This window comes from Cyprinus carpio, chromosome B4, assembly GCF_018340385.1.
Source record: "Cyprinus carpio isolate SPL01 chromosome B4, ASM1834038v1, whole genome shotgun sequence".
Classification (NCBI taxonomy): Eukaryota; Metazoa; Chordata; class Actinopteri; order Cypriniformes; family Cyprinidae; genus Cyprinus; species Cyprinus carpio.
This window is the reverse complement of record NC_056600.1, coordinates 36,661,232-36,681,855: the sequence shown is the minus strand read 5'-3', so window position 1 is coordinate 36,681,855 and position 20,624 is coordinate 36,661,232. Positions and strand designations below refer to the sequence as shown.

Below are 20,624 nucleotides of genomic sequence, written 5' to 3'. Positions count from 1 at the left end.
GTCACCAAAGCCATTAATCCAGAGGGCGGGAGACTCAAAACGTTAGCCTGAGCTATGCGTGACAGACCTTTTTGCAATCTTAGTGCTTTTTGTTAATTTTAACATTCTGATCATATGATCAGAGGTTTTTTTTTTTTTTTTTTTTTTTCATATTCAAAGCAAAAAAATAAGTTAACGAAATACACAATTGTTAGACTCTTTTATGAGTATTTTGAGCAAGTTTTCTTTATTTGTTTGTGTTATGGGGATTTGCAGTGTTTCACGCTCCACTCAGGGCTCCAGTAGTTCCGAATGGGATCAACCCTCCCCCCGCACGTTTGCCATAGAGACATGCTGCCGTGAAGAGTATGTGCGCAGTTTTGACTGGAGCGAGGAGCGTGTTTGGTAAAAGTCGGAGCGTTGTGGTTTTCACTCGCTCCAAGAGCACTCCACCACCGCTCCATCAGATCAGAATGCAATAACCGTGCGGGAAGTTATAGGCTAGTTCTGCAATTGCATAGAAACTGCATAGAAAAAAAAAAAATGAATAGAAATGCAATTTGTGACTCATGATATCATTCTTTATCATTTATTGTTGTCTTTTTGGCTTGTTGTTTGTGATTGCACTTTAACCCCAAGGGGAAAAATCCAAATCAAATCCCAGAAGGTGAAATCAAAACGAAATAAACTTAAAACTTTTTTTGAATAATTTCTTTGTCATCTGGGGGGGGGGGGTATATTTAAATCGTAAATTTTATTTTTGTGTGAAAAATTTTTTTATTTTTTTTTTTGGCCATATTGCCCAGCTACAATAGGACCCCTTTAATTTGTTGATGCTTTGTCAATTTGCATATGCTTTGTGAAGTTGCAGCGTGTTTCTTTCATCCATAGCCACACCTTTGCAACCCCACCTACATTTCACAGCCAGCATAAAGGTAGCATGTGCCACATAGTGCCACATACTACAGTAACATCGGGGACACTTCTGATCTGCTGCATTTAAAGAAAATGAACAGTTCTTCGTTTTACGGTTCCAGGCTGAAGAACACAAAAAAGGTGAATATATATAGCCTATATATTACACATATGTAATTTACTGATTTAACAGTCATGTACTCTAAATGGTTATTTTTCAAATAGCCTAACCTATTGTGAGATGTTTTAATTATTCCACCTTTGCTGACAGACAAGTTTGTCGGAGAACATAGATCGGCTACCAAAGCCAAAATCAGAGAAACGGCTGAAGGCTGAAGAAGCGCATGGTCCTAAAAAAAAGCGGTAATTTACTTGATTTGCTTATTTTTCTGTTTTAAAACATAATTCTGTATTTGTGCGAATGTGAAAAGATGCGAAAGTGCAGCCTATTAATAGTATATTGTGTTTTCTTCCAATAGGCTGATGTCCTGTTTAGTTCGGTGACAGTCGAAAGCAGTGGACACCAAGCAAGACCGACTGTGTTGGAGGATTTGAGGCCTGAGCTGGCAAGGCAGCGCTCCGAGATTGAGGCACTGAGAAAGCAGCTAAGTCTCTGCAAGGCGGCACATGCCAGTGAAACTGAGGCACTGAGGAAGGAGCTGCATGCATGCAAACAGGCATGTGCAAGCGCAAATACAGCCCTTGCTGATTTAAATACCACTCACAATCAACTTGTTCAGACCCACACGACCGTTGTAATGCAGTTGAGAGAGGCGCAAACAGCAGCAACGGAAGCACAAAGAACACCGCTACCCTTTTTTCACTCCAGTAGCAGACAGTATGACTCGGACCGGGGTCATTCCTAACTTGAGTGTGGATGCAGACCGGAGTGAAAATACGCCCTCCATCGCTTCTGTGGATCTGAATCCTACTCCAACTGGAAGTTGTCATCGTGATCTCCAGTTCTCCCCTCCCACTCTAGAGCATACTGACATAATGATGATTCAGAGTCGGGGACGGCCAGATCGGTATGGTTGCTTGTTGTTCCGCGCTGTTGTGCCAGAACAGCGATATGCAGAATGGGCAACCACAACTAAGAAATTTGCATTGCCCATGAACATAAGACAGTTTGTTACAAGCACTGTCTCCCAGAGGTTTCCCCACATGTCCAGCGCTGACAGCAATCGCATAAAGGACCGGGTCAACGAATTCCTACGCTCCCCAAGGAACTCTGTTGCCCACCGACGTCTGTACTTTTGAAGACACTTTCACTTAAAATACACTTGTTTTACATACATTTAAAAATCTGTTAATATTATATGTTAGTAGTTGTATTTTATCTGGCGTTTTCTATTAAAAAAAATACAAAATATATTTCTTCAAAACCTACTCATGTTTTTGTTGTTGTTGTACTTTAAACGTTTCTGCTTCTATTTTAGCCACTTTATTTTCAATAAACTAATACAAAAATGAAAAAAAAGATAAGAAAAAATGTAAAACGAATACAGCTCGTTATCAGACTGTAAAAAATAATATGAAAGAGTTTGGCTACTTTAACTCATAGAAATAATTTAAGCAATTTAAAGCGTTTTTATACTAGATTCATCCTGAATTTTTAATACTATTAAACTGACTTTAAAATCTCATGGAGTTTTTAAGTTTAAAGGGGTGAAAATGTCACAGTGAATGTTAAATAGCCTAAATAAACTTGTACCATATAGCCTATCTGAAGACCTTGATTGCTACCATGAAACTAACATAATTTGAATTTTTTTTATTTAAATTAACAATTCCTGTATAAAATGGAACAGCAACCTTTATATCAAACATTTTTACGTCGTCCACAGCTGAGCAACGCGAGAGGAAGGTTCTGCGCCAGAGCGCACAAGTGAATGTGCATGCACAATTTTAGGGGGTATGAGGATTTTTTTATTCTTAAATTTTCATATGCAATGAAAAAACTGGGATAAACACGAAACTTGTAAATAAAATACATACAAGTTAGCGACATATATTAGGCCCGGACTCTGTTGCTATCAAGCATACACTCTAAAAAAATCTTGGGTTATTTTTTCAGTGTTTGGGTAGTTTTTGTGTTACCCAGCTCCTGGGTCAAATGTAACAACCCAGTGTTTGGGTAGTTTTTGTATTACTCAGATCTTGGGCCAGACTTAACCCAGCGGTGGAGTTATTTATCGCGGGGATTTTGCTTATCTTCTGGAGAGAGCATTTCTTAGCGCCATCGAATCGATGCATTCGTCGGTAAAATATAGGTTTGTATACATTCTTTTTAATCTATAAAATCGTTACTGTGCTGTATATCCTTCAATTTTATGCAGAGCAACACGGCGCGCGGTATGAATCACGAGTGTCGCGCTCTTTTCGCGTGATGGAAAAACCTGATGCTTTGCATAAAATAAACGATTTTATTCGTAAAGATACAGAATACAAATACTTTGGATGTTAAAATATTTCCTCAGAGCTGTTTACTGTTTGTTTTTGGGCAGGTTATTAAGGCAGTCGCAGTATATTTAGGCTATGAGTGAAACGGAGGGGGGTGGCCTCAGGCGTGAGCAGTAAAAAATAAGCTAGTAATATAGTAAAAATGACTAAACCATATCTGGGTTAAATCAACCCATTATGCTGGGTTATATAAACAACCCAATTTGTTGGGTAAAATTAATCCAAGATGGGTTCTGTCCTATATTTACTCAGCCCTTGGGTTAATAACAACCCAAATTGGGTTGTTTTTAACCCAGTGTTAAAATAGGCTAATGTAAATTTGTTAACCTACAGTAACAAATTTTAACCGATTAATCTCCTATTTTCATTTGCTTCATGTTTTTAAAAACACTAAAATAAATTAAGTTTTTGAGAGGGAAAAAATATAAGTCATGTACATCGCATTTATTACATTCAGAAATAATAACGGCAGGCCCAATAATGTTATATTGTATCAACATTATAAAACACTATAGGATACTTTAGTTTCCCTCACTTTATAACAAATCCTTTAAATTTAACTATAAGAAAAGAACAATAATTAAAACAATGTATGCCTATATATAGTTAAATTTAAATATTTAGCAGACGCTTTTATCCAAAGTCGACTTAGTGCATTCATGCTATCAAATTTACCTATCATGTGTTCCCGGGGAATCGAACCCCCAACCTTGCGCTTGGTAACGCAATGCTCTACCACTTGAGCTACAGGAGCACATATAGTTCTACTGAATAAATTAATATTGCATTAGCTATATAATAATATAGGCTTAGCAACAAACAAACAAAAAGCGAAATGTAAGGTAAAGTTGGGCTTACCTTTCTCATTCTGGACACATCCAAATGTATCCATATTCTGATGTTGCCTATTTGAAGCTAAATTATTATTTATTAGGTGGAATAGGCTTTGTAGTTCACGGGTGTTTCAGTATTGACGCAAAAATATCATAATGAGCAAAAATATGCCAGTGGACCGTTGCTCGCTGAACTGCACGATGCCGCCGTTTCCCATGAATATGTGCGCGTGAGGCACCAGCGCATAAAACAGCTGAAATAGACCATACTCAATTTTTGCTCACACAGTTAAGGCATAATTGGAAACAGTTTGAAAAATCAAGAACAAAAGCAGTTAATAAGAATTATTGCTCTTAATGCGGTCTTAATGCTGGACCGTTCTCATTTCGCTCTGCATATGGACCTTGAAGGATTTTTTATTTATTTTTTATTTTTTGCTAAGAGTAAACCAGAATGAAAAATATTACAATTTTAATCCATGTGTGTGTATATATATAAACATAGACTGATGCATAGACTGTAGCCTAAGACTATCCCACGTTTTGAAATTAACTCTCACTTTATATTTTCTAATGGTTTTTAAGGATGTTAAAATTTTACATTATAATGTAATTGTTGTTTTACTTCGTCCTTTCATCTCCGTTTACAAACCAAGATTTTTTTATTATAGTTCGCAATCCGTCCCTTTGCGCCACCTGGCGGTAGTTTCGCGAATGATTTTAACACGCGACTGAATTTCAGTTAACGCCGCGGCGTGGCGGCATTACTCACTTTGGTTGTCTACCATCTGTATGTGAGACACCACAATTTTAAGTTAATTCATTATCAGGAAAAAATTCAAGTGATCTAGAGGGCGCCTCCCTGTCAAGCGCATTAATAATTTTCGCACAAACACTTAAATATGAATAATTATTCACATTTTGCATATGCATTATAACGTAAATTATTTTTTACATGCAATTATCCAAAATAAAACCAAACAAGATTTGTAATGAAGATAAAACAAATGAGAATAAATGCTGCACGTGCACTCAGCATCACTCGCGCCGCGCAAATCTTGCACGCAGACATTTTACACCCCTTTATTTAAATGCGGCTGCAATTTATTTTTTTTTTACTTAAATTATATGAAAGCAAGTAACGACGGCTCCCTTTAAAATCAGTGAAGTTGTCTATTAATGAAGCTCTTTTTTACATCATTTGAACTTTGGTGATTATAATGAGAGAACTTGAGTTTAATCATGAGGACATTTTATTAATCCGTCCATTCTTTAGAATTCCAATGATTTAGCTAAATCGTGCAGGATTAATTTATTCGTTTCTTGTTTTAATTAGGCCTAAATAATGGGAACGAAATTATACAGTGCCTCACGTTTTACTAAAATAAAGAAAATAATTTAAAAAACATGCAACAATTTCTTAATCAGTCTACAGACAAATATATTTTCCCAAGAAGTTGTCTGTCAAAATAAAGGACAGGTAACGAATAACAAAAATGCATGTTGTTTTATTAAAGGAATTTTAAAATATAAATTAAAATATAGGCCTAATATATGAGAATATTGACATTTTGTATATAAATCCATGTAGCCAAGCTCACTAAAATAGGCTACTACTTTTAATGCTCTGATGCAAAGTAAACCACAATTTATTTTGAATAATATAACACATAATTCATATTATATAAATAATACTGCACACCTATTAAATGTGTCAAATCTAAAATATGGTGTAATACTGTGCCTGTGCTTATATTTTCTCTAAGCTACACAGGCTTGACATTTATCCTGCTTGAATTCGTTCTAAGAAATGCACATAACTTCATAAGTACCAAACTTTCATCTGTGAATATTAAATATTTTAACTATAGTGTTTTTCTTTCATTTTCCCTGACTGCAGCCGTCAAATGTAACACATCAGCGTGGCAAAACTGACGTCTATTTGCGAAAAATGTGCTTTGATGCGCTTGTTTGAAAACTTGTGATTAAAGCGCCACTCAGCGGTCAAAAGCTGCAAATGCACTTTGCAGACGCCGCGGCGGCGGTACGAGCGGCGGTAGAAGTAACGTTTTGGATGTCCACCTACTGTACCTCAGCTCGCTGTCTTTTACCAGTGTACCAGCACATATGAAAAAAAGAAGAGTAACAAGTTATGCAAACGTATGTACATTCTTGTGCATTACTTTACCGAAAACACAAACAAAAATTCCTAACATTAAACATTAAATTACCTTCCAATAAGCTCCAGAATTACATGACATTAGGGATGGCTGATGCGAAACAGACGTTCTGAAGCTTTGCGAGATCCTGAAGGGCAGATGTTTTGAAACACTGATCCGAAGCGTGATTCAAAACGCCCATGTCACGTGACTACAGCTAATAAAGCCTCAAAGTGTTTCGACAGATGGCATGGTCCGCCGAATCAGCGTTTGATTGACACAGTCGGGTACAGACCACACAATCGCACATCTGTATAAAAGTGAAGTCAATGCATCTTGACCTTGTGGGTTTTTGTGAGAGGAGTTTGATTTTGAGATAGCGGATATTTGGTGATATTGTGACATTTACAGTGCGATTTTTTTTTTATTTTTTTTAAGTTATATTTAGGCTTACATTTAAATTTACACATTGACTGATAGGCTAGAGACAGACAGAGTATACATATAGTGACATTAATAGATGCATAGATAAAAATATATAGACAGATAGATTAATAGATAGATACATATATAGATACATAGATAGATAGATTAAAATAGATACATCAATAAAAATGGAGGGTCCTCAGAAGATATGCCGTACATCTGTGGTGTGGGAGCATTTCCATTTGGAAACCCCAAATAAAGTGAGATGTATGTATTGTGATCGGCAGCTAGCCTACTGCAACAACACATCATCCATGATGCGCCATTTGAAGAGCACTCATCCTGCCATTCTGCAGGGTGCAGACGATGGTAGCATTCCCCCTGTACCTAGGCCTGCTACTGACACTGCTGGGCCATCTAAGCAAGGTATGCATTGTTTGAAATATAATTATAATTGAAATATAATAACAAACTGTTGGGACACTGTTTAGAAAGTCCATAGCCCTGTGTCAACCTAAGCCCTACAACCTAATGTCCCAATCACAACTGCCAATCATGTTAAAAACAGCTTCAATGTGAATATAATATATGTTGTCAATATAATATACTATTGTGTGAATATACATTTTATAGGTCTACATATGAGTACCCAATCTACAGCCAGTGAAGACATCATTTCGGTTTTCCTAATTGTCGTAGTTCTACATTCCATTTGATTTTTCTCTGCACACTGAGCATAAACGTTCATAATATAACTTTGTTTATGAAGGTTTCCAAATAATGAACCAGTAGGCTACAGTTTCAGTCTATGTTATGTTATCTGATTCATATAATATATACTTCATATATGCTGTCAGTGTAGGATTTGTTACTAATTGCTGTTTTCATCATCAGGCCAATCAACACCACTAGAAACACAGGACAGTTTATGGGAACTTTTTGATAATCGTATCCATGAAACCCAGATGATACACAATGCTACAGCTGATGCCACAGTGGAAGTGAAAAAAATACCTCCATGATGTGTTTTTGCCCAGAACTCATGATCCCCTAATTTACTGGAAAGAGAAAACAGTAATCTTTCCTCATTTCTATGTCCTTGCTAAAAAAAAATCTTTGCATGCCAGCAACAAGTGTCCCTTGTGAGAGGATGTTATCAAAAGCTGGAGAAATTATCTGTAAAAAAAGAAGTAGGCTAAGTCCTTCCACAGCAGAGAAATTAATATTTTTGAATAATAAAAAAAAAAAAAAAAAAAAAAAAAGAGAGACATTGTGGCTTGATTTCTTTTATTAATAATTATTTTTCATGACCAAAATAACTTTATGCACAGTGAGAAGCCTACAGGTTACACATATTAGAAATTTTTTTAATGGCTCGTTGTCAAGGTTGTTTCAGATCAACACCTACAAGTGACCACTAGGTGTAACCGTTGAGACGGGTGTCGGATTGATTCGAAGCCTCGACACAATATGGCACATTTGCTTCAACTGTTTCATTGCTTCACGAAGCCTCGATCTGCCCACCACTACATGACATTCCATTACATATCAAACAATACACTAGCATAATGAGAAAACTGTATCTAATGAAGAAATGAGAAAACACTTCAAAGGAGTAGCCATTTTGATCACATGGTCATTACAAACAGGAAACAAAATGTACATGTTCTTAAATATTTCAGCAAAATATCCACAATTAAAACCAAGAAGAAATAATCAATACACAAACACTTCTTAAACAAGAACCATACAGCCCATGCTCTCTCCCTCGTATACTGCAAATTGAGATCAGGTGCTGCTTGATTAATTGGCTAGCATGCGCACTAATGCTTTTGTGAACATTCTCACACCTTAACCTCTCCTCTGCAGCCGGTTGAATGTGCATCGACTAAGTGGTGCACTATGCCAAGCCGCTCGTTCCAAACTGCTTAAATCTCTAAGGTCGTGGGTTTGAATTCAGGGTGGTTAATGTTGCTTCAGCTTTAGACATTGGATTTTCAGTGTGTGTTCGTATTGAATCAAAAATGTGTTTTTGTTCATTCTCATCTGAATTTCTGTTCAATTTCAAACTTCTCTACTTCTGAACCGATCTGTTTTCCTATTGTACATTGAATTTCTGCCATTTCTTCCCGCTCTGCTCTGGGGTACAGCCCATTCGGGCTTGGTCCCGGAATTGCTGCTTGCAGCTTTATTTTTAAATATTGGGGTTATCGCTAATACCAGTATATCGTCACACACTAAATTAACACGATATCAATAATTGTTGCTTTGAATATCATGCTTATCATCAATACCGGTATATCGCGACACCCCTAGTTTAAATTGATTTGGTTCAATATTTTGCTTAATGTGTTGTGTTTCTGCAAAATACTTTTTAAACCAAGTCATCTCAGTGTAAAATTTAACGTTTGCCTTATAAAACTGTAAATGTTAAGCAAAATTTTGCAGAACTGTATTAATGAATTTTTTTTTATCAATTTTTGATTACCTCTTGCTGTTTGTTATTTGTTGCTCTAGATTAAGGCCAGTGGAATTATAGCATTTAAAATATATTTCACAGTGACTTCATGTTAATCAAGATATGAGTGCTAATGGAGATTTGTTTTATACACTAGAATTTGAAGCTCCAGTGTTCTTTTTCTTTTTCATCTCTTTCATCCTATTCTGCCTACAGGTGATTGGAGATGAATATTGTTCCCACTTTGATTTTTGTAAAATAACTTGTTTTTACTTTTTAGATAAAAGAGTAGTTTCAGTCAATATGTTGCAGGCTCATTTATTGGTAATAATACTGATAATAAATCATCAAAAAATATTGGGCTTGTTTTTGAAGCTTCGGTTGCTTATTTGTCTCGCTAGAGTTAGCAACAGTGGTTAGTCCCTGTTCCAAAGCTGACTTTTGTCTGTTAAATGGAGAGGCTAACTACCTTGTATGTTTTTAGTCATGGGCAAGAAGTTGTAGTCCTGCTTGGTGAGCAACTATGTGTATTGCAGCATTGTAAAGTTCTCTTGGTATGTATGATGAGTTCATTGCTTGATTTAATGAGTGTTTTTATGAGTAAACTTTTTTTTTTGTTTGTTTAATATCTGGCCATTTTAACTGCAAGTCCAGGGGTTTCTATGATTTTAATTGGAGCCAAATGTACATTAAGTGACGTGACCGCACTACTGCTCTGTTTTTGTTTTGTTGTAGTTTTAACAGATTTGTCTGGAACTCACCTTGGTCTGTTGTTGTTATACTCTTGTGTGTTAGAATCACCACCACAGAATTCAACATGTAACAAATAATAATACATATTAATACATATAATAAAAACATACAATCTACCCCACTTTTTTAAATTTATGTTCTTTTAATTCAGATGGTCATGCTGTGACATATCGATCTGCCGTTGTTCACATGGTATCACGTGATTGTGAATTCGCATGTCAGAGTTCACCAAGCTTGAACTTCTTTTAATTTTATTGGCAAACCAACTTAAAGGTGCATTTACTGCCACCTAGTGGACTGGAGTGTGGGCAGTAGCTTGATAGAAAGGAAGGAGACAATTAAAAAAAAAAGTTTTTTTACCTATATATATTTCTATTAAATTATTTCACTTATCCCAGTATTTTTCAAATAATTCATTAGAAGACTATATATTTCCCTAGACATTGTTTTTCCTACCTGATTTCCCACTGTCATGTTCTGTTTTCCAACTTGTGTTTCTAACTCCCTTCTTTCTTCTTCATACCTTTTATAATCTAATAAAATATGTTTCACTGTCTCTTGTGTGTTGTAGTGGTTGCAAAACCAGTGGGGTGTTTTCCTATTCTCTGTAATGTAAAATTTACACCAGCATGATCTATTCTAAGACGTGTAATTATCTTTCCCATACAGAAGTCACATAGATCGAAATATATTTAAAATAAATACATTTTTATATATTGAAATATCTTAAATTTAAATAGAAGAAAATATATTTTTGTAATATATTTTAAAATATATTTACATATATTTTATAAAACATATTTAAATATTTGATTTTGGCCGCTTTTTAATATTTTCCACATATATTAAACATATGTAAATATATTTTTATTGGAAATATTTACATATATTTATTTCCCATATATGTAAATACATTTAGATATCAGACTATGTAAATATATTCATTTGGAATATATGTCTATATATTAATTTCTAATATTTGTTAACATATTACATTTCAGTACATGTAAATATATTACATTTATATATATGTAAATATATTTTATATTGTAAATATTTACATATATTTATTTCCCATATATGTAAATACATTAGGATATCAGACTATGTAAATATATTAATTTGCAATATATGTCTATGTATTAATTTCTAATATTTGTTAAATATTACATTTCAGTACATGTAAATATATATATATATATATATATACATACATACATACATATATATATATATATATATATATATATATATATATATATATATATATATATATATATACATATATATACACATATATATATACACATATATATGAATTTAAACATTCAAATACTGAACAGAAATTGGAGACTGAAAAATGTACAAATCCCCAGACAATGCAACTTAAAAACTGTGACAGTATAAATTCACTTGCAAAAATTTGCAGTATATTCAGATGACATAACACCTACTATAGAAAAATAAGAATTTTATTGACATTGACAAAACAGCAGAATGCACATAAACTGCACAGTTAAAACATAAATCAAACCAGCAACTTTACTGAAATTGCTATTATGAATACTAAAGGATGATGCTAAAACCTGAAAAGTAATTCTTGAAGAGGAGTTTTTTTTTTTTTAATTAATAAAGTCTGTTAAAAAAAAAAAATGTTTAGAGTTGTCTAATAGAGAGGGTGAAAGAAGAACATCCAAACCCTGCCACTGATTTCTTCAAGATTTTATGGATTTATATAATGATGTTTTTTCCTAAAGTAAAGGCAGTGGCAAAATTAACATGACAATACTTTGATTTTTTTTTTTCTTGCAAATGTAAATTGTATCAAAATTTGTGTTTTTGGAGTGTGTGTGTGGTTTAATTTGTAGAACAAAACATCAAAGTAGTGTCATGTTAATTTTGCCACTGTCTTTACGAAAAAACACCATTATATAAATCCATAAAAAATCTTGAAGGAAGCAGGGTCAGGGTTTGGATGTTCTTCCTTCACCCTCTCTATTAGACAACTCTAAACTCTAACAGTTCTCCTTTTTCTTCAGTTGAAACCTCAGTTCCGCCAACTTGGAATTGATGGCCTGTCCCAGGTGTCCAGCAGTTGCCTTTTCATGGCGTTTCATGACAGCATCTGCAAAACAAAACAAAACAAAACAAAACAAAACAAGAAAGAAGATAAAAAACATCTGGATTAGTCAGTTGTCACTTGACATGATTCTGGTCAAGTGTTTGTACCCTTAATCTTTAAGGTCACTGCACACTATAGTCAGATATTTTCACACATGAAAAAATAAATACGACCTCACGTTGTGTCAGTCACGTTTACACAATGCCTCCGAAACTTGTGTCCGTCATAAAAAAATATTGGATCTTAACCACTGAAAGAAGACTAGGACATAAGCCGCGTTTCCACCGCTGGAACTTTACCCAGGAACTAGGGACTTCGGGCTGGTACTCGGTGTGTTTCCACCGCAGGTACCAGGAACTAAATAAAGTTCCGGGTAGAAAAATGCCCCTCAGAAAGTCCCTGCTCACGAGGTAGTACTTTTTCAAAGGTCCGGAACTTTTGGGGGCGGGACTTGAGCGCTAAACATGCTGATTGGTTGAGTTCACGCAGCATTGTGATTTCAACCACCATTTATTCGGATCATTTTCAAAATATCACTTTTATTGTATCATGAAATGTAGTTTTAAAAGTATTTCAGGCGAGAATGTAGTTGTTGAAAACTCAAATCTGTGGTTTATATATAGACCCCTTAAAAGTTTGTAAACATTGCAACGTCTCCGGGGTGGGCGGGGCTTAGCTGGAGGCAAAGAGGCGCGGACGCAATGTTGACAAGCGTAAACTAGCACGTTTTAGGAGGGATTTATTAAACATGGATGCAGAAGAAGGTTTGGAACTGTCCGAATATGTACAGTCACTGACTCTGCTGGACCGTGACAAAAAAAATAATAATAAAAAAAAGTGGGAGTTAGCATACATTTATCAATTAATTCAGTTGATCACTCAGTTCACTGACCAAACTGGTTATCTGACCAAAATATAATGACGAGTGGATAACATTACAGTAGCCTAATTTATTTATTTATTTATTTTTAGCTAAGCCTGGTGTAGTTCTTGTATCTTGTTCTCATTGGAAACATTTTAACCAAGTTTTGGATATTTCCTAGACAACATATGAATTACTTTCGGGTGGTTTGGGGAATTTTGTCAAGGCTTATTGTCTAATGTAACCTATCGCTGGGCTAACTATGATTAGCAATGTGGATTATTTTAAGAGACCATTCAAAGCATGGCACACACATCTATCGCTGTATGTTTGTTTAACATTTAAGCTAGCTAGTCCGCTGAAGGTTGGCGACTTTTCACCTATAAAACATAAAACCAACACACCAGTACATATGCATAGATTATTTTACCTAATATGAAGTGTGCACTGCAAACACGAGCATTATTTATGATCGTCTCTGTCTAGTCTGTACGTCATATTGCATTCAACCACAATTGTCTTCTTGATTTCTGTGAAGGAATGTCGGCGGGGATCCAGTGAAACTTTAGTTTTGAACCAAAAGTGCTGTTCCTTCTATTCTGGCAGCCATAAAAAACACAACAAGATGACATTTTAAAGTCAAAACCTCAAACTTTTAGTGCGCCTGCTATGAGTTCTTCCTTATGTTTTGCCTCCAGCTAGAGCGGTGACGTCACAGTGACGTAGGCGATTAAGGGGTCTATAAAGACAGCGCCTATTTAAAAATGTGTTTCGCCGATTTCAGAGACGGTCAGCTCCACGTGATCAGCGGGAGCTCATTGCTCATGTATCCGCCTAGAGCAGTCTCAACTCGGCTAGACCTTCTGATATGTGCCGCTGGCTCTGATGTCTCTTTAGTGGTTAAACTTAAAACATAATTAGTTTTGTGTAAATCTAACAGGTAATCTTTGGTCTTCATTCAATTGTGCGACTGACTGCTGTGACAGTTGACGTATGACGCTTCTGACGTGTTTTCTTTGTTATTGGGCGCACCAGAAAACACGTCAGCAGCGTCCTACGTCAACAGTCACAGCAGTCGCGTTCACAACAGACCCAGAAGAGAAGACAATCCTGAATAAAGTCGTTATTTTTGGACCAAAATGTATTTTCGATGCTTCAACAAATTCTAACTGACCCTCTGATGTCACATGGACTACTTTGATGATGTTTTTATTACCTTTCTGGACGTGGACAGTATACCGTACATACATTCTCAATGGAGGGACAGAAAGCTCTCGGACTAAATCTAAAATATCTTATACTGTGTTCCGAAGATGAACGGAGGTCTTACGGGTTTGGAACGACATGAGGGTGAGTCATTAATGACATAATTTTCATTTTTGGCTGAACTAACCCTTTAAAATGAAAATAAAAAGGAAATTGTATTGTAGGCTGTATATATACACATTTCACTGGACGAAGTACATTTCTGCGGCTATTATTATGTTTAAATGAAAACGAAAGGAGGCAGTGGTATTTGATATCATAGCCTATTTCATCTTATTGTACATATACAGTGAGGAAAATTGCAGTAGCCAAGGCGAGCTGACTGATGTTAAGTACGCTGTTGTTTGCAGAATTACCAGACTTGCGTCGTTTCATCCGCGAGAGATCACACTCCCGAGTCGAACTCGCAAAGTCCGAACTACCGAGGATGCAAGTCCAAAAATTGCATACTCTGTAATGAGAAAACACGCGCAGGCTTACGTCACCAGACTATTTGCCTAATCTTCACGGTACTTTAGAGCAGTGGTTCCCAAAGTGGGGGTCGCGACCCCCCACCCTGGCGCAGGGGTCGCGAGATGATTTCTATAAAAAAAGTGGAAAAAATATATAGGCCCTATATATTTTTGTTGCAATTAATTTAACCCTTTCGCACGTACGATCACACCGGTGTGATCAGTCTAGGCTGGTCCCTGGAGTGTACGATCACACCGGTCAGTGCATGACGTGAAATTCAAATATGCTCTCGCGCGTTGGCTGGCGCTGAGCCAGAGACAGGCGCGCTCAGACTCAGAGCTGTCATCACAACTTTTCAGTGTTTTCAACCACATAATATTTATTTTAGGTTTCAGACATATAAGTACTAAAAAAAAACAATAGGCCTACATTTAGAGTTTGTAAAATACACACTGATGTCAAAGGACGAGGCAATAATAATCCTTTCCATTATAATTAGACACGTTTTATGCATATCAGATACACATTGTGTAAGTAACTTTAAAGTTTACTCTATTATTCACCCAGTTCACCATCCACTTACTTTTATGTATTTCATGAGAAGTGGATGAATTCACGTGTTGTAAATCCAACAGATCCGATTCTCTGAACTGCGTCTGCGGGCACAAACTAAGATAGCGGCGCCCATCGCGCATACAGCTCAACTAACGCGATCGTTATAAAGGCGTTTAAACAACAAAACACTTCCACTTGCATATATTTGAAAATCGGAATATCAGCTATTTCATTCCATATCTAACAAATTTGTGAATATTTTGAATAAAAAAGGAAAAAAAAGGAAAAATGACATAAAAGCACATCATCATTCATTCAGCTCTGTTGTTTCTGCGGTGTGTCACGTGAAAAGCAATGACGCGTCACCATGGAAACCATAAAAAGTGACACATCTAAATAACGATCGCCTTGAAAAAAACTCACGCTGGGGGGTCAGCCAGAATATTTTAAACTTACGTGTGAAAGGGTTTATTCAATACTTGTTAAATGGTGTTTGCAGAAAAAGTCTGATACAAAATAAAAAAAAATATATATATATATATATATTTTAATTCAATTTGTAATTTTGTCCCAGACATTACGAGATTACGTCAGCGTCAATCACAATCAAGTTACGTACGTACATCACGCGCAGCAACACAACGTATCCCGCTGTTTGCTAAAGTTAAAGGTGTTTGGAGGCTCCAAAAAAAGGGGTTGTTGAGGTGGGGGTGCGGGGTCGCGGGGCAGGGGGGGGGGGGGGGTGCGGGGGTCGCGTGGCAGCAGCGCGCATTTATCATGGGGGTCGTGGGCTTAAAAGTTTGGGAACCCCTGCTTTAGACCGCGGTGGAAGCACTGAAAGCAACAGGTGGGGGGGGAAATAGTTCCTGCGGAAAAAAGTACCTGGTACAATTGTTCGGGGTAATTTCGGTGGAAACGCGGCAATAGATATGACTTTATGGATATACAGCAAATGTGGGGGAAATTATGATTCACACTGGTGCACTTCTGAATAGATGTATTATAGCAAACCAAGTTTAATGAATCTCACACCTAACAAACAGCATTATGTTCATTTCACACTGCCACCAATTTTGTTTTGTTTGGTCAGTGCGTTCACCTTGTTGGAGTATGGCAAGTGTGAAAAGTTCATTTTCAAAAACTGATAAATGCCATTTAAAAAAAAAAAAAAGTGCATTATTCTCGACGTATAGCGCGATCTGAACCCTAAATATGTTTGGTCAAAATATCCGGTATTGTCCACTATCAAGGCATAATATAATTCAATATAATTCAAATATTAACAATGGTTGTTATAAATGTAATGTGAAGCTTTTACATTCACAATGCTCATTTTGATCTTGGTGGTGAAGTGTGCAGAAAATTCTGCTGGACTGAAATTTAGTCTTTGGTGAACAGTTTTCAAGAGTGCAAATAAGATTTTAAGTTTAAAACACCTTTCAGGCTTGTGTGAGGTTTCCACAAGCAACAAAGTCTACTTGAACAAACACTTTACTACATTTAAAGTTTAGAAAATCGTACTTGGTACTCGGTTCTGTCTTACCAGTATTAATTTTCATTTCAAAGCACTTTTTTTTATTATCATCTGTGTCTCATTTTGAATTATGTTGTACCTCTCTGGTTGTAGTGTCCTCAGTGCAGTGTTAAACAGGATGGCCTTGTAAGACATACAGGACTCAAAAAATTGTTTGATATTTATTTGACATATATTTTTAATATCTGATAAACTTCTGAATGTTTGAGGTTTTTTCTTACTAGTCAGATGGTTCATAGTGCCTGGAGAAATTCTTCAACAAGAGGTCCACTCCAACTCTGCTGCACGGTCATCAGCATGGAAGAAAATAGGAAAATAAACAATGTGTAACAGAGCCAACAATACGTAGTATACAATGTCAGATTTATTAGAAATAAACTACAGCAGAGGTGAAATGCAGAAAAGAGAAAGAATAATGTACAGAACATACAAAAAATCTTAAGAAAACAGAAATTACGTTTTTAGGTTTTAAAGATATTTGATGATATAGGTGAAATATATTGTATGTGTATATATATATATATATATATATATATATATATAAATATTTTTTATATATATATAAACGGGTATATATCGTTTAGATTTGTAATGTTTTTTAATGGAGTCTCTTATGCTCATCAAGGTTGTATTTAGTTGATCAAAAATACACAAAAATAGTAATATTGTGAAATATTATTGCAATTTCTAATATTGGTTTCCTTATTATACTTTTAAATATCATTTTTATTAATTTACTTCTGTGACGCAGCACTGTATTTTCAGCATCATTACTCAGAACATCATTCTAATATGCTGAGTTATTATCAGTGTTGATAATATTATCAACTGTTGTGCTGCTTAATATTTTTGGAACCTGTGTTCCATAAATAGAATAAAAAGTTAAAAACAACAGAATTTATTCAAAATAGAAATTTTGACAATATTCTAACAGTATCACTTTTTATCCATTTATCACCTTAATCCTTGCTGAATAAAAGTTTTCTAAAAGTTTCTTTAAAAAAAAAAAAAGAAAAAGAAATGTACTGACCAAACAGTAGTGTATATTTAACACACACACACACACACACACACACACACAAAAAAAATATATTTTGAATAAATACTGTTATTTATACTTTTTTATTTATCAAAGAATCCTTAAATAATATCACAGGTCCCAAAAAATATTAAACAGCACAACTGTTTCCAACACTGATAATAAATCAGCATAATTTAATGATTTCTGAAGGATCATAATGATGCTGAAAATTTAGCATGGCTTTACAGGAATCAATTATATTTTAAAGTATATTAAAATATAAAACTGTTATGTTAAATTGCAATGATAGGCTATTTCACAAAATTACAGTTTTTTCTTTATTTTATCAAATTTTTAATTATATGTTCACATCTTATTTTTTATTATCTGTGTGTTGTTGTTGTCTCTGTGTTCTGGAAGCTTGTGACACTAAAACAAATTCCTTGTATGTGCAAACACACTTGACAATAAAGCTCTTTCTGACTTTGCGTGTGTGTAATAGCTATACCGTAGGCCTACTACAGTACAAATGGAAATGGTTATTTTTCAATTAAAGATAACTTTAGAATTAATGGACTGCTTTGGGTGCTTGACACTTCATTGGTCGTTTTGTTGTTTAAGATTCAAGGTTAAGAGTACGCTGTAAGTTATTTAAATATAAATTGTTTCATAGGTATTTAACAACATTACCTAACTTTACATTAAAGAAAGACGACTTTCCTTATTGATTACGTCTTCCCTCAGGTAAAAATGCATGTTTTCTTGCATGGCTGGATGTTGGAATCACGTTGTTTGCATTCTCCCAAACTGATTAACATTAGCTGAAGTCGAAACGCGGACGTTAAAAAACCTAACTCGGTTAGCGCGGGAGCGAGCAGCCGGCAGAGGATTCCGCTTGGTCTTAAAGCCTCCCTCGAACAGCTATGCTCACAAATCAAACACTGGTCAAAAAAAGAAAAACTGATTCTCAGCTTAGAGTTTGGTATTCGTATGGTCTAGGTGGTCATACGGCATATGCCTTAAATACGGGACAAACTGCGTTCAATACAGCTTTCATAATGCTTCTTTAAAGCCTTAAATAACGTTACAGGATGATACCATATTATACAGAACGGTTAAATTAATTAGCTTTTTTTAATTCATCCATTAACAAATTGCCAGCAAAACATATACAAAGCTATAAAAAAAACTACCTTATTATGTACCTAATTATGTTTAATAACATAATATGTGATTAAAATCCCAAAATTTCATAAATAAGAGCTCAAATCTATAGCTAGCTTGTTACCTCTTATAGTTAGCCTCTGTTAGCTCACGGTTGTGATGCTAAAGGACTTATCCCCATGACACTGAACCATTTCTGTAAAGTAAATATTCAACAGAAGCGTGTCAATTACATGTAAGAAAGTGTCAGGAAAAGTTGTATGTATTATTTGTGTAATTTTAGGGACTAAACTTACCTGAAAGCAGTAAAAACAACAGTGAGAGACGGAGAGATTTGCTACTTGTCAGCTGAGTTGCCGCCCCGTTTCCATGGTAACTCCCTCCACTCCAGTTTAAATGCGCGTCGAATGTTCAACGCGCGCGCCCATCAAACTCATTACACAGCGTTTACATAGTACATAAAATTATAAACTTGTCCTGACACTTGATAACATATTGTTTAAGTTGATAGTAGGCCTAAATAGAATTAGAATATAGGATCTATATAATAAAATATAATATAATATAATATAATATAATAATAGCTTTAAAAATGGTAAACATAGTGTAGAAACAAAATGCATTGCTGCACTGCAAAAACACATTGATTAAAAGTTATTTGAGGCATGAATATAATGTAACACACACACACACACACGCAACATATGTATTTTTAAAATATATTTTCAAAATATATTTCAATATATTAAACAGTGCTTCACATATATGCGAATATATTACCTTTCCGTATGGGTTGCTTCCTTTGGATTCCTGCTTTGGCTCATACGACTTATGCCTACTTGTTTTTGTATGTTATACAGATGTCGTCCAGTCTCAGTTATGTCCCAGTATTCTTGCCATATTTTGTTTGTATGTCCCTTAATAATGGTTTTGATTTCTGTTCTACATTACGGTATTTGTATATCAACTGTTTTATGCTTTATAGATCCTCTTGCCAGAATATCTACAATCTCATTTCCACCACTACATAGTTCTCACAAAAGTTTTTACAAAAAGTTCTGCATTACTAATTGCATTTTTTATTGCATTTTATTTTACCACATAACACTGGTATTGTGATATCTTTGGACTCTTAAACTAGTAAGCCTAAACAGCTAACAAGAGTTACCAAAAGATATTAATCAGAATCAGAATCAGAAAGAGCTTTAAGTATGCTTACGCATACAAGGAATTTGTTTTAGTGACATAAGCTTCCAGTACATAGAGACGACAACAACAACAACAACACACAAAAAACAAATTGCCAGTAAATAAATTGTATGAACAGTTGTGCTATAGATGATAATGGAATAGAATAGAGTAAGATGCAGAGATGTACTTGGATGGAGGGGTAACAAATAAATATAAGAATATTGCACATTTTTTGCATAAGTGGGGAACATTTAACTGTTCATGAGGTAAATTGCCTGGGGGAAGAAACTGTTCTTGTGCCTGACTGTCCTGGTATTTGCAGCTCTGAAGCACCGGCCAGATGTTCAAAAAGGGGGTAACTTGGATGAGAGGGATCCAGAGTGATTTTCTGAGCCCTTTTCCTCACTCTGGATGTATACAGTTCTTGAAGGGTGGGCAGGGGATCACCAATAATCCGTTCTCTGTAGTCT

The 20,624-nt window shown here is 35.3% G+C and overlaps 1 long non-coding RNA gene across 1 annotated transcript; it reads right to left on the bottom strand.

Moving 5' to 3' along the window:
• Window positions 1–11,957: 11,957 nt before the first annotated feature.
• On the bottom strand, window positions 11,958–19,494 carry LOC122137099. Its single transcript, XR_006154607.1, has 3 exons — window positions 19,088–19,494; window positions 17,000–17,059; window positions 11,958–12,111 (listed from the first exon to the last, which is right to left on the bottom strand). It is a non-coding gene; the product is annotated as an uncharacterized LOC122137099 (long non-coding RNA).
• Between the last annotated feature and the right edge of the window lie 1,130 nt (window positions 19,495–20,624).